Raw genomic sequence first — 12399 nt, forward strand, 5'->3', positions numbered from 1 at the left:
TAAAAACAATCAATCCCCAGCCAAGTAAACAAATACATTAGTGTAATAGTTTCAAAGAGATCTAAGTATTATGAAAGAAACCGTGTCTGAAATAGAGATTAATATGATGTGATAAATTATCTTGGATGGGTGATAGGGATAGACTGTGGTGTCATTTGACTTTAGAATGAAGGATGATAAGGTGTGAAGGATCTATTCTAATAATGTAAACTTCTATTTGTGAGGTAGCTTTTTGTTTTTTTTATGGTGCTTTTATCAGTTCAACAAACATTGCATTTAGTGAGTACATCCATGGATCAGACACTGTGCTAGGTAACAGAGACATGGTTCCTTTCTTTTAAGTGCTTGCATTCTACTCTTGGAAAGGACATAAAAATCAACAAAAACCATACTTTGTAATATATCCAATATTAGAATTTTACATCAGATACAGATTTAGCACAGTTGATGGTGGGATTCATTTTTCTCTTGGAGATTTAATAGGAAAATTAATGGCTAATCAGTGTCCTGCAGAATGGAGAACCATAAAGGGGGAACAACCCAGCATGTGCAAAAATTTGCTTGCATGGGACAACAAAGGATTTCAGGGTAACTGCCAGTGGTGTAAGACAGTTAAGTAGAAAATAGGAGAAGGTGAGGAGAGAAAGATTTGGCCAGAGAGAAAGAGAGTCAGAAGTCGCATGTACGTCAAGGGTGATGTACAATGGCTTTTGAGTCTATCTTATAGGTGACTAGAAGATTCTGAGAAGTTTAAAACAGGAGAGTGAAATAATAGTACTAATAATACCAACAGGAAGAAGAAGAGGAGAAGAAGGTGGAAGAAGAAATAACATTTATTGAGCACTTAATCTATGACAAGCATTTTCATAACAATCGCATTTTCAGTAACTCAATTTTTGCAAAAATCATCTGAAGAAACTGAGACATAAAGAGGTTTAAACAATGTTTCCAAAGTCACATAGTTTAGCAGGGCTATGGTTTATACCAGGTAAGTTTGTGTCCCATATGAAGCTGCCACTATATTTGTGTGACCCTGTTCATTGTATGTTTAAGGAGTCACCTTAAGAAGTATGTATATTCATTGTATGTTTAAGAATTACATTAAAGACTATGTTAAAGATGGGGTCATGGGAACTTTGCAATAGTCCGGGCATAAGCAATGATAACGATCCAGAATCTACGTCTTGTTTCTTCTATGTACTAGTTCTAGTGTACTGAATTAAATTATACACTGTCCCTTCTGTAGCCTTCGTACATCAGGAAACCACCTCCTTCCTAGATATTTTCTAGAACACCCATCCTCAGTTCTACGAACTGTTTGTCAAATGGTGTCTATGTGTGCGTGCTTATTGTTCTAATTATTGTTTTTTGGAAATGGTCCAGATCGTCAATATCACCCCTGCTATTTGATGCCTAGAATATTGCCCAATGTTCTAAATTATGTTGCTTCCACGTAAAATATTAACCACTCCTAATCATAGTATAGAGTATGGGCTATCCATTTAGTCTTTCTTATGGTAATTTGTGAGGTATTAATAAGTGTGAAATAACCCATAGGTCTCTCTTGAATATCATTCAAGGGATTTCCAAGAGAGACATTGCTCTCAAAATATTCTGATTGTCCTGCCCAGTTTTAATATCACAGTGTATGCTTTTGGTCTCATGGAAACATATGACAAATGTTTAAGAAATATGCACTCTATCAACCTGGTTGCATGTATACAATATTTTTGACACTGTATATATTAGAATTTTTTGTCTGTTTCAAGTATCAAAAATGTAACTCACAAACAAAGAATGTTTATTGGAACCTTCTAGAAGAGCTAACATTTCCACTCTGAATATACTTCTTTCCTGTCAACTCACCTCAGTGTTTCTTGTGTTATGTAGTGAAGTTCTGCGTTTTATACCACAGTGTCACCAAGCCTCCTGGGTGTTCCTGTAGACTAACTATGTTATTTAAAGACTACTTTGAGCTTTCTAGATACAAAGCAAAAACTGGACATAATAAGATGTCAAGGACTAGTCCTGAGGACTCAGACTTGTCTCTGTCCATCTCTTTGTTGATGCTTCTGGTAGCGCTTCTTCTGCTGCTGCATCAACTATGTGGAAAGGTCTGCCAACATCCAAAGGTCTATATGGTTTTGGCTTGCAATCCGAAAAACAACAGCTCCACCTCACTTCCAATCTAAAAATGAAAAGCAGGAAAAAATAGTCAAATTGATCTATGTTGGGTTCTATAATCCACCCACTTGGAGTGGGGCGCCCTGATTGATAGAGAACACTGTGAAGAAGCGTGTATTCATATAGCAATAAAAATGACTAAATCTAACTACTTATAACAAAAGAATAATCTCATTTACATTAAATTGGGTGAAAGAAGGAAAGAATAAATATATTAAGATTCCATTTATATTAAGTTCAAAATAGGAAAAGCTCTACTATATTGTTTAAATCAATATGTATTATATTGCTTATAGATACTATAGATCCAATATAGTATGTTGTTTACTGGTGGTAAAACTACAAAGAAAAAAATAAAGAAATGGTTATCACAAAAGTCATGGTGGGGTTTACTTTTATAGGAAAGTGATGAGGCTACTATCAGTTAAGAGTATATGGTGGGGGGAGCTCCTGTGATGCTAACAATAATTGATCTATTAACTTGAATGGTAGTTACATAAAATTTCTCATTATAATTATTTCTTAAATTGCAGGTAGCTTTACTCACTTTGTGGTATATTTCTCATATGTTGCCATTGAAGACCAAAAAACAGTTTTCACTGCACCCTCCTATGACTGTGGGCTTTTAAGTGACAAATGTTCACGATTCTTGTTCCATGGCATACTGACTAGGTGACATTGAGCAAATTGTTTCACTTCGTTGTTTTCCTCGTTACCCAATTGAAAGAGTAATATAATGATGATTAAAATAGCAATAATAACAACGTTAACAACATTCACAATGTTATGAGATCAAATACAACTGTGCATGTAAAAACAACTAACAATTTGGTTGGTACATAGTAAATATTAAATGGAATATAGTTTTTTGTGCTTTCTTCCTGATAATGATAACAAAAACTTCAATGAGAAGTATATTGCTTTCTCCACCTCTCTGCCAACAGTAGGCCCTTATCTTTGAGTTCTTTTAATTAAAATGTAAAAATTAACCAAACCAAATTGTTTATTTGGGCACACATAATATTTTAGGAACTGGGTTCATTGCTGGGGATCAAAAGTAAAAAAAAAAAAATCCTAGTCTTTGATTAAGTTCTCCATAGAGACTCCACATACTTCCAGTGCTAGGACTCATAGGAGATGTCCATATTATGGTAAAATATCTGTGTCAGTATCTTTGTGCAATATTATCACATGGTCATATAGTTGTGAAAAATTTTCAAAATGAAAATATTTTGACCACAATTGATTAAAACCGCTTTTCTTTCTTTTCTGACTTGCTCTGCATCACACTTTATCTCATGTCAGGTGGCGTTAGCGTAGCTGTGGTTGATTGATTACGGGGATACTTGCACAACTTTGTAAACATAGTAAAAACCATTGAATTGTACATAGTAAATGGGTATGTTATGTGAATTATATGTCACTAAAGCTATCAAAAAGTGTGTTGTTATATGATGAGATGACCAGGGGAAATTGAATTGAGAATATATTTAATTTATATTTAAATAAAATATAGTTATGTGATTTACTGTCATGTCAGAATATAGTTCAGTTAATTTTGGCCTTCCAATATAGGAATTCCATGTTTATCTGAATAGAAGTATCTCCAAGTAAGGTGCACAAGTGTTTAATAAACACATGAAAAGATGCTCAACATCATTACTCATTAGGGAAATGCAAATCAAAACCATGATGAGATACCACTTCATACCCACTATGATGGTTATAATCCAAAAGATAAATAATCACAAATTTTTGTAAGGATGTAAAGAAATCAGAACTTTCATACACTGTGGGAATTTAAAATGATATGTCAGCTTTGGAAAACAGTCTAGAATTTTCTTTAAAAAGTTACAAATAGAGTGAACATATGACTCAGTAATTCCACTCCTAGGTATATACCCAAGAGAAATGAAAACATATATCTACACACAAGATTGTACATAAATATTAATAGCAGCGTTATTTATTATCAGCCAAAAAGTGGAAACAACCCCAAAAATCGATCAACAGATGAATAGATAAATGAAATGTGGTTTGTAATTGTACAATGGAATATTCTTTGGCAAAAAAGAAATTAAGTACTGATACATGCTATAACATAGACGAATCTTGAAAATGTTATATTAAGTGAAAGAAGGTAGTCACAAAAGACCGCATATTAGATGATTCCATTTGTGTGAAATAACCAGAATAGGCAAATCTACAGAGACAGAAAATATATTAGTGGTTGCCTGTGGCTGAAGAATGGGAGAGATATGAGGAATGACTGCTGATGAGTATGGGTTCTTTTTTGGGGGATGACAAAAATATTCTAAAATTGATTATGGGGATAGTTGCACAACTTTGTAAACATAGTAAAAACCATTGAATTGTACACAGTAAATGGGTATGTTATATGAATTATATGTCACTAAAGCTATCCAAAAGTGTGTTGTTATATGATGAGATGACCAAAGAGTACACAGAAAAAATAGTAAGTAAAATTATAGGAAGCTCCCCATCTATATAATTTATATGTTATTCCATTTCATGGATTTTGTGATGTCAGTAGTTATTTGTCACTTCATTAAGCTTTTAACTTGTAATGACTTTTTCTCAGCCTGCAAATCATACTCACTTCTTTACCTAAATTTACTGTGCAGTTTATAGAGGGACCCAGATGGTATAGGCTTCAGTCCCACAAAGTCTAGCTCTACCTCTTCTGGAAAGTCTCTGAAGGGTTTCATTTGAGCTGGATGTTAAAGAGAGGTAATTTTTTTTTCTTTTTTTCTTTTTTTTTTTTGCACAATGAGGCCGGAAAAAGAATTACTAGGGAACTAGAAAGTGAACAATTCTCAGATATCGTACAAGGCTGGGAGACATTTCAGTTCTGACATAGTCAGAGTAGAGAAGCCTCTTAAACCCCCAGAGCATTCAGTAGAGACCGTAGAAGGTCATTCCTGAGAAGTAGAGGAAAGCTTGCAACAGAACAAAGGCTATTCTATACAGTCTAACAACGTTTAAAAACAAATTTTAAAGGGATTGAGCTGATCCACATGTAAATTTACTGTACTCCAGAACAAAATTTAAAAACTCTTTAAAGAAAGACAACAAAATCCAGCACTAAGAAACATAATTTTCACAATATCCAGATTAACTCAGTTTTTCAGGCAAACAAAAGCTGAGTATACTTTTTCTTTTTTTTTTTTTTTGGTGAGGAAGATTGGCCCTGAGCAAACATCTGTGCCAATCTTCCTCTATTTTGTATATGGGATGCCACCACAGCATGGCTTGATGAGCGGTGTGTAGGTCTGCACCTGGGATCCAAACCCATGAACCCTGGGCCACTGAAGCGGAGCACATGAACTTAACCGCTATGCCACTAGACCAGCCCCCTGAGTGTACTTTTTACCAAGAGACTTACATTTAAAAAAATAATAGTAAAGGAAGTTCTTCAGAATATGGAAAAATAATCTAAATAGAATCCTAAATTTAGAAATAAGAAGAACATTGAAAATGGAGAATATTTGGGTAAATATGATAGTTCAACAGAGCATTATAAGACATCTGAAGAAGAGGCAAATGTGACCAATAACCAGGAGAAAAATTAGTCAGTAGAAAAAGACACAGAATTAACAGACATGATATATTTGGAAGACATGGATTTTAAAACAGTTATCAAGAATATACTTGATGATTAAAAGTAAAACATAAACATAAAGAGGGAAGAAATGGAAGATATAAACAGGGACTTCTAGAAGTGAAAAATACGATATGCGAGATGAGAAATTCATTCAGTGGATTTAGAAGATTAAACACTGCAGGAGAAAATATCAGTGAATGTGAAGAAATAGTAATACAATAAATTTAAACTGAGTCAAGGAAAGAAAGAAAGAAATAGAGCATAGGTGAGCAGTGGGATAATATTAAGTGGATTAACATAAAAATAATTGGAGTACCAGAAAAAAGGGAGAATGAAAAATATTTGAAGAGATAATGCTAAAATTTTTTCTGATTATAATTAAAACTGAAACACCACGGATCTGATAAGCTCAGGAAAACCTACACAGGATAAAAGCAAAGAAGATCACAGGAGGGCACATCGTAATCAAATTTATGAAAATTAGAGATTATTTCTTATAAGATTTCAGAGGGAAAAAGGATACATTTAGTACAGCACAGCAGAGAAAAATTACAGTTTTCTCAGAAACAATGAATGCCAGAAGAGAATGGACATAGGAAATACTGGAAGAAAAATAATGTGCTGCTAGATTTCTACACTTCATTAAAATTTTATTTAAAATCAAAGACAAAAGAAATAATTTTTCAGACAAACAAAGCTGAGAGAATTTTTTAACAAGACACTTTTAAAAAGGCAAAGGAATGTCATGGCAATATGGAAGAATATGAAAAAATAATCCAGAAAGAATACTGAAGCTGGAAATAGGAATAAAAAGTACCACAAATGAATGTGGGTAAATATGAAATCATTTTTTCTCATTTAAAAAATTATCCTTAAAAGATAATTTTCAGCAGAAAATATTGCAATTTTTGTTTCTTTCTGAGGAAGATTCACCCTGAGCTAACACCTGTGCCAATCTTCCTCTATTTTTTTGTATGTGGGGCACCACACAGCATGGCTGGTGAGTGGAGTAGGTCTGCACCCAGGATCCGAACCCACGAACCTGGGCCGCTGAAGCAGAGCGAGCGGAACGTTAACAACTCGACCATGGGGCCAGGCCCAGCAGGAATGTTTTTTTAAATGATTATTCAGATTTAATTCACATATAAAATTCATTCCCTTTAAAGTATACAATACAGTGGCTTTTAGTATATTCACAAAATTGTGCAACCATCACCATTATACAAATCCAAAGTATTACGCTGATATACAAAAACACATAAGACATTGTTCCTATCGGAATAAAACTGAGAAAGTCCACAGTCAGTCCTTGCCCCCTTGTGCACAAACCTATTTAGTAGTTGTGCATTGTGCTCCTTTCTTGGAGGGTAATCAAGCAATAAAGTAACATTACTGGAAAAAATATAATTTTCTGCTTAAAGAAAACTAATAAGAATGCATCATGGAGTTTATAACCTAGAATAATGTAAAATGTGTGACAGCAATAGAACAAATGGAGGTGGGTACAATAGAAGTATAGGATTGTAAGTTTTGTGCATTATGTGTTAAATGATATACTATTATCTGAAAGTAAACTGAAAAGTTAGAAATAGGTATTGCACACTGTAGAGAAACCACCAAAAAAGACAAAAATAATAACTAATTAACAAAGAATGGAAACCAGATGAAATACAAATATGCTCAATGAAACAAAAACAGACACGGAAAGAGAAAAAAAACAAGGAACAGAAGGGCAAATAGAAACAAATAGTGAGGTGGAAGATTGAAACCAACAACGTTGCTAAATATAGTAAATGAGAATCACCTAACAGTGTAGTCAAATAGAACTTTCTGTGATGATTAGAATGTTTTATATCTGCACCCTCCGATACAATGTGGCTATTGAATGCTTGAATTGTGGCTAGTGTAACAGAGGAACTAATTTTGTTTAACAGAATTTACTTCTTAATCAGATTTATGTTTCAGAAAAACGAAACAGAAAGAGGAGAAAGTGTCCATATCCTTATTCTCCCCCTGGCCACACGTTCCCCTGTAATTACCATCTTACACTGGTGTGGTCCATTGGTTATAAGAGATGAACCAATACTAATATAAAATTTTACCTAAAGTTCATAGTTTACGTTGGAGGTCACTTTGTGTTTATGGTTCCATAGGTTTTGACAAATGCATAATGTCCCGTATCTACCATAACAGTATCATACAGAATAATCTCACTGCCCTAAAAATCCCCAGTGTTCCACTTAGTCACCCCTCCCTCCAACCCCCATCTCCTGATGACCACTGCTCTTTTTACTGTCTCCATAGTTTTGCATTTTCCAAAATGTCACATATTTGGAATCATACAGTATGTAGCCCTTTCAGACTGGCCTCTTTTACTTTGCAATGTGCATTTAATATTCCCCCATATATTTTGTGCCTTGATAACTTGTTTCTTTTTATCCTCTGAATAACATTCTATTGTATGAATGTACCACAGTTTGTTTATCCATTCACCTATTGCAGGACACCTTGGTTGCTTCCAGTATTTGAGAATTATTAATAAAGGTGCTAAACATATTTGTGTGCAGGCTTTTGTGTAGACACAAGTTTTCAACCGATTTGGAACATGATTGTTATATTGTATGATCAGACTATGATTAGCTTTGTAAGGAGCTGCCAAATTGTCTTTATAAAATGACTGCATCATTTTTCGCATTCCCACTGACAATGAATGGGAGTTCCTGTTGCTTGACATCCTTGTCAACATTTAGTGTTGTCAATGTTTGGATTTTAGCCATTCTAATTGTTGTGTAGTGGTATCTCTATTTTGTTTTAATTTGCAATTCCCTGATAACATGTGATGCTGAAAATCTTTTCATATGTTTGTGATCTGCATATCTTCTTTGGTGAAGTATCTGTTTATATCTTTTGCTCACATTTTATTTGAGTTGTTTGAGTTTTAATCGTTCTTTGTATATATGTATATTTTGGATATAAGTCCTTTATCAGAGATATGTTCTGCAAATATTTTCTCCAAATCAGTTGTTTGTCTTTTCATTCTCTGAACAGTGTCTTTCATAGAGCAGAAGTTTTTAATTTTAATGAAGTCTAATTTATCAATATTTTCTTTTATGAATTGTGCTTTTGACGTTGTATCTAAATACTCATTGCCAAGCCCAAGGTCACCTAGATTTTCTCTTCTGAATTTTTAATTTTATTTAATTTCAATCAATTTACATTTAAATAACTACAAATTGCTGGTGGTTATAAAACTGAACCATACACTAAAAGATAGAAATTATGCAAATAATTAGATAATAAAGTAAGGCCCAAATATATACTGTCTATAAGACATTAACTAGATATAAAGACACAGTATGTTAAAAGTTGCAAAATGTAAAAGTATAGGGAAAGATAAACTGTGAAAACACTAATCATAAGAAAGGTCAAGTGGCTGTCAGAAAAAGTGGACTTCAGAACAAGAAATTAGGTAGGGATAGGTTATAAGATACTAGGTATTAGTATAAATCAGAATGATTCATAATGATAAAGGATCAGTTCATCAAAAAATCATAATAATCCTCAAAACGTATGCATACCAAAACAGAGCTTCAAAACATATGAAGCAAAAACTAACAGAATTGAAGAAGAAATAGATATATATAATTACATTTTGAGGTTTCAACACTCTGCTCTTGGCAATTAATAGACCAAGTTGATGAAAAATCAGTAAGGATATAGATCAACATTCAAACTCAACAAACTTGATCTAAATAACATTTGTAGGATACTACACTCAACCAACTGAATGCACATCTTTTCTAAGTGTACCTGGAATCTTAACCTTGACAGATCATATACAGGGCCAGAAAAGTATCATTAAATATAACATGATTTAAATAATACAGAGTATGTTATCTGACCACAAAAGAAATAAATTGCAACTTAATAAAAAAGTGGTATCAGGAAAAATTCCCAAATATTTGGAAATTAAATAAATAAAGTGAAATAAAGATTTCACTTGGGACATTAGAAAATAAGTCAAATCAAATGGAAATAAATATACATGTTGTCAAAATGTAAGAGAGACAGCTTAAGCAGTGTTTACAGGGAAGTTTATATATTTAAAATTTTAAAGATTTTATTAGATAAAAAGAATGACTTAAAAATCAAGGATCTATGTTCCACACACTTAACATATGTCCCAAAATTTCTAGATATTTACCCAAGAAAAATGAAAATACATGTCCACACAAACACATGAATATCAGTGTTCACAATAGCATTATTCATAATAGCCAAAAACTGAAAACAACTCAAACATCCATAAGCTGGTTCACAGACAAATAAATTGATATATGTATAAACAGTGAATGCAACATGCAATAGCATAGGTGAATCTCCATAAACATTGTACTCAGCATAGGAAGCTACAAAAGACTACTTCTATGTAGTTCCATTCATATGACCGTCTAAAAGGCATATGTTTAGGGACAGAAAACAGAACACGGATTGCCCGAGGTCAAGGCTTGTGGGGGGACTGCCTGCAGAGACTAGAAAACTTTTTGAGCTGATGGAAATGTTCTAAATATTGATTGTGGTGGTGGTTATATTATGCGTATATTTGCCAAAACTCATTGGACTATAACACTTAGAATGTAGGAATTTTATTATACGAAAATTATGTCAGTAAAATTGTTTGAAAACTCTCCACTGAAAAGAGTAGGGTTTTTGGAGTCCAAATAGTTGAAATTCATATTTATGCACATACCAGCTACGTAATGTAAGGAGTATAACTTACAGTGTACGAAATCAGTTCCGCGTTTATAAAGTGCAGGTAATAATATCTCCCTTCCAATTTCGAGGGAGGAACAATTGAAATCATACACATGAAAGTGCTGTATGTAAACTGTTCCATCAATATCAACATCACCACAGCACCCTGTCTCTCTTGAGTTAGAGCGAGGCTTTTTGTCATGTTTGTAGCTGGAAAGGCTTTGAAGTCATAAGGCAGCTACATACCCCATGCTACATTTCCACACCGCATCATTTGCTTTACATGGACCCAGGTCCTGCCTGGGACTCCCTCTGTTTTGTGGGCTTTAACGTGAAGGCTTGCATGTACAAACGATTGTAGTTAATTTCAGTTCCCAGCAGTTCACGTGCAGGACTGGTTAAACAGTCTTGAATCCACAGTCTCCATTAACAATGACAGGTACTACCTCAAGGTGCCTTGGGCAATTCTTCCAAAGGGTCAGCTTTAAACACATTCATTCCTGTCCTTTCTATGCCCCCTCCTCCTAGCACCAAGCCCAGATGCTTCTGTTTTGTCAGTATCGTCACCAGTACCACACAGCAGAAAGCACAAAATATTTAGGTGACAATTTTTAGCTGGCGGCAGATCTGATTAATGAGGCAAGGCTGAAATTAACTTTTCCTCATGTCACGTACATTTCTCGAGTCATGTAAAATTTCCCTTGTTACACTACCCATTAACATCTTCAGCACCAATAACCACATTGAAATATAATGTACTTTTTACTGAAACAGGCATCCATCCATGTCCTATTATCCCTGTAAATAAAATGTGACATGATTTGATATTAACAAAGATAAATTTGTCCATTTAGAGAGCTCTTTAGTCAGTACAGTATTTCTTGATTGTATGTCTCACATACATATATACAGATAGGCATATTATGTTAAAAATAGTAACAGGTACATCTTGATGACAAAAATGGAACACAGGGTAAGGCAGAAATCTTTGACAGGTAATTATTGTGAATGGTAGCAATGCCATATACATTTCAAAATAATCAACCATGTAACCAAAGGCAGAATGCCTTTCCCATTTAAAATTAATTTTCCAAAGGAACTCTGTTCAGCGTGCTGAAATTGTTTTCAGAGCTCTATAAAAAAAATGGCAAGTGTTCCAATTCCTCTCCTTTGTCTATCTATAGTTAAGAAAATCCATTTAGCCCAGACCCACAGAGCTTAACAGCAAATGTTGTATATTATCATGTAATTAGAAATAAATAAATTAGAAATCTGCTGTTAGATGTGCTTATAATAGAGTTAGTTGACCAGAAAATAATTAGATTTTTTTTAAAAGGTTAAAAACATAATTACTAATTTTCTTATTGCCATATAAAAGCAGTATTAATTTTCAGATATCATCCTAACTAAATATTGTCAATGTATATTCAGTTAACAACCTGGAAGCAATTAGATAAATTTAATGAGGAGGAATCTCTAGATTATTTGATTTCCAGTAATATGGGGACAAAATAGTAGGACAAAATGAGGTTTTACACATATTAAATGAGCCTTTAAATCACCTAAAACAGTACCTGGTCTATTGTTCATGCTCAATAAGTATTAGCTATTAATTATTATTATTGTTATTAATACTCCAATTCTGCCTTGTGAGTTCATGTGCAGTTATGCGGTTTGCTTTTAGTTTTGCTATTGAGTAATTTTTGGCCATGAACAAGTTAGCAGATCTCTCTGGATAGATTTTACTTTCCTTTTTAATGGAGAGTCTTAGTGTAGATAAAGACCCTTTTCTGCTCTAACCGACTATAACTAAGTCAATGCCTCATGTATATCAA

This window comes from Ceratotherium simum, chromosome 30, assembly GCF_057802395.1.
Source record: "Ceratotherium simum simum isolate JZ-2026a chromosome 30, ASM5780239v1, whole genome shotgun sequence".
In the NCBI taxonomy this organism is placed as follows: Eukaryota; Metazoa; Chordata; class Mammalia; order Perissodactyla; family Rhinocerotidae; genus Ceratotherium; species Ceratotherium simum.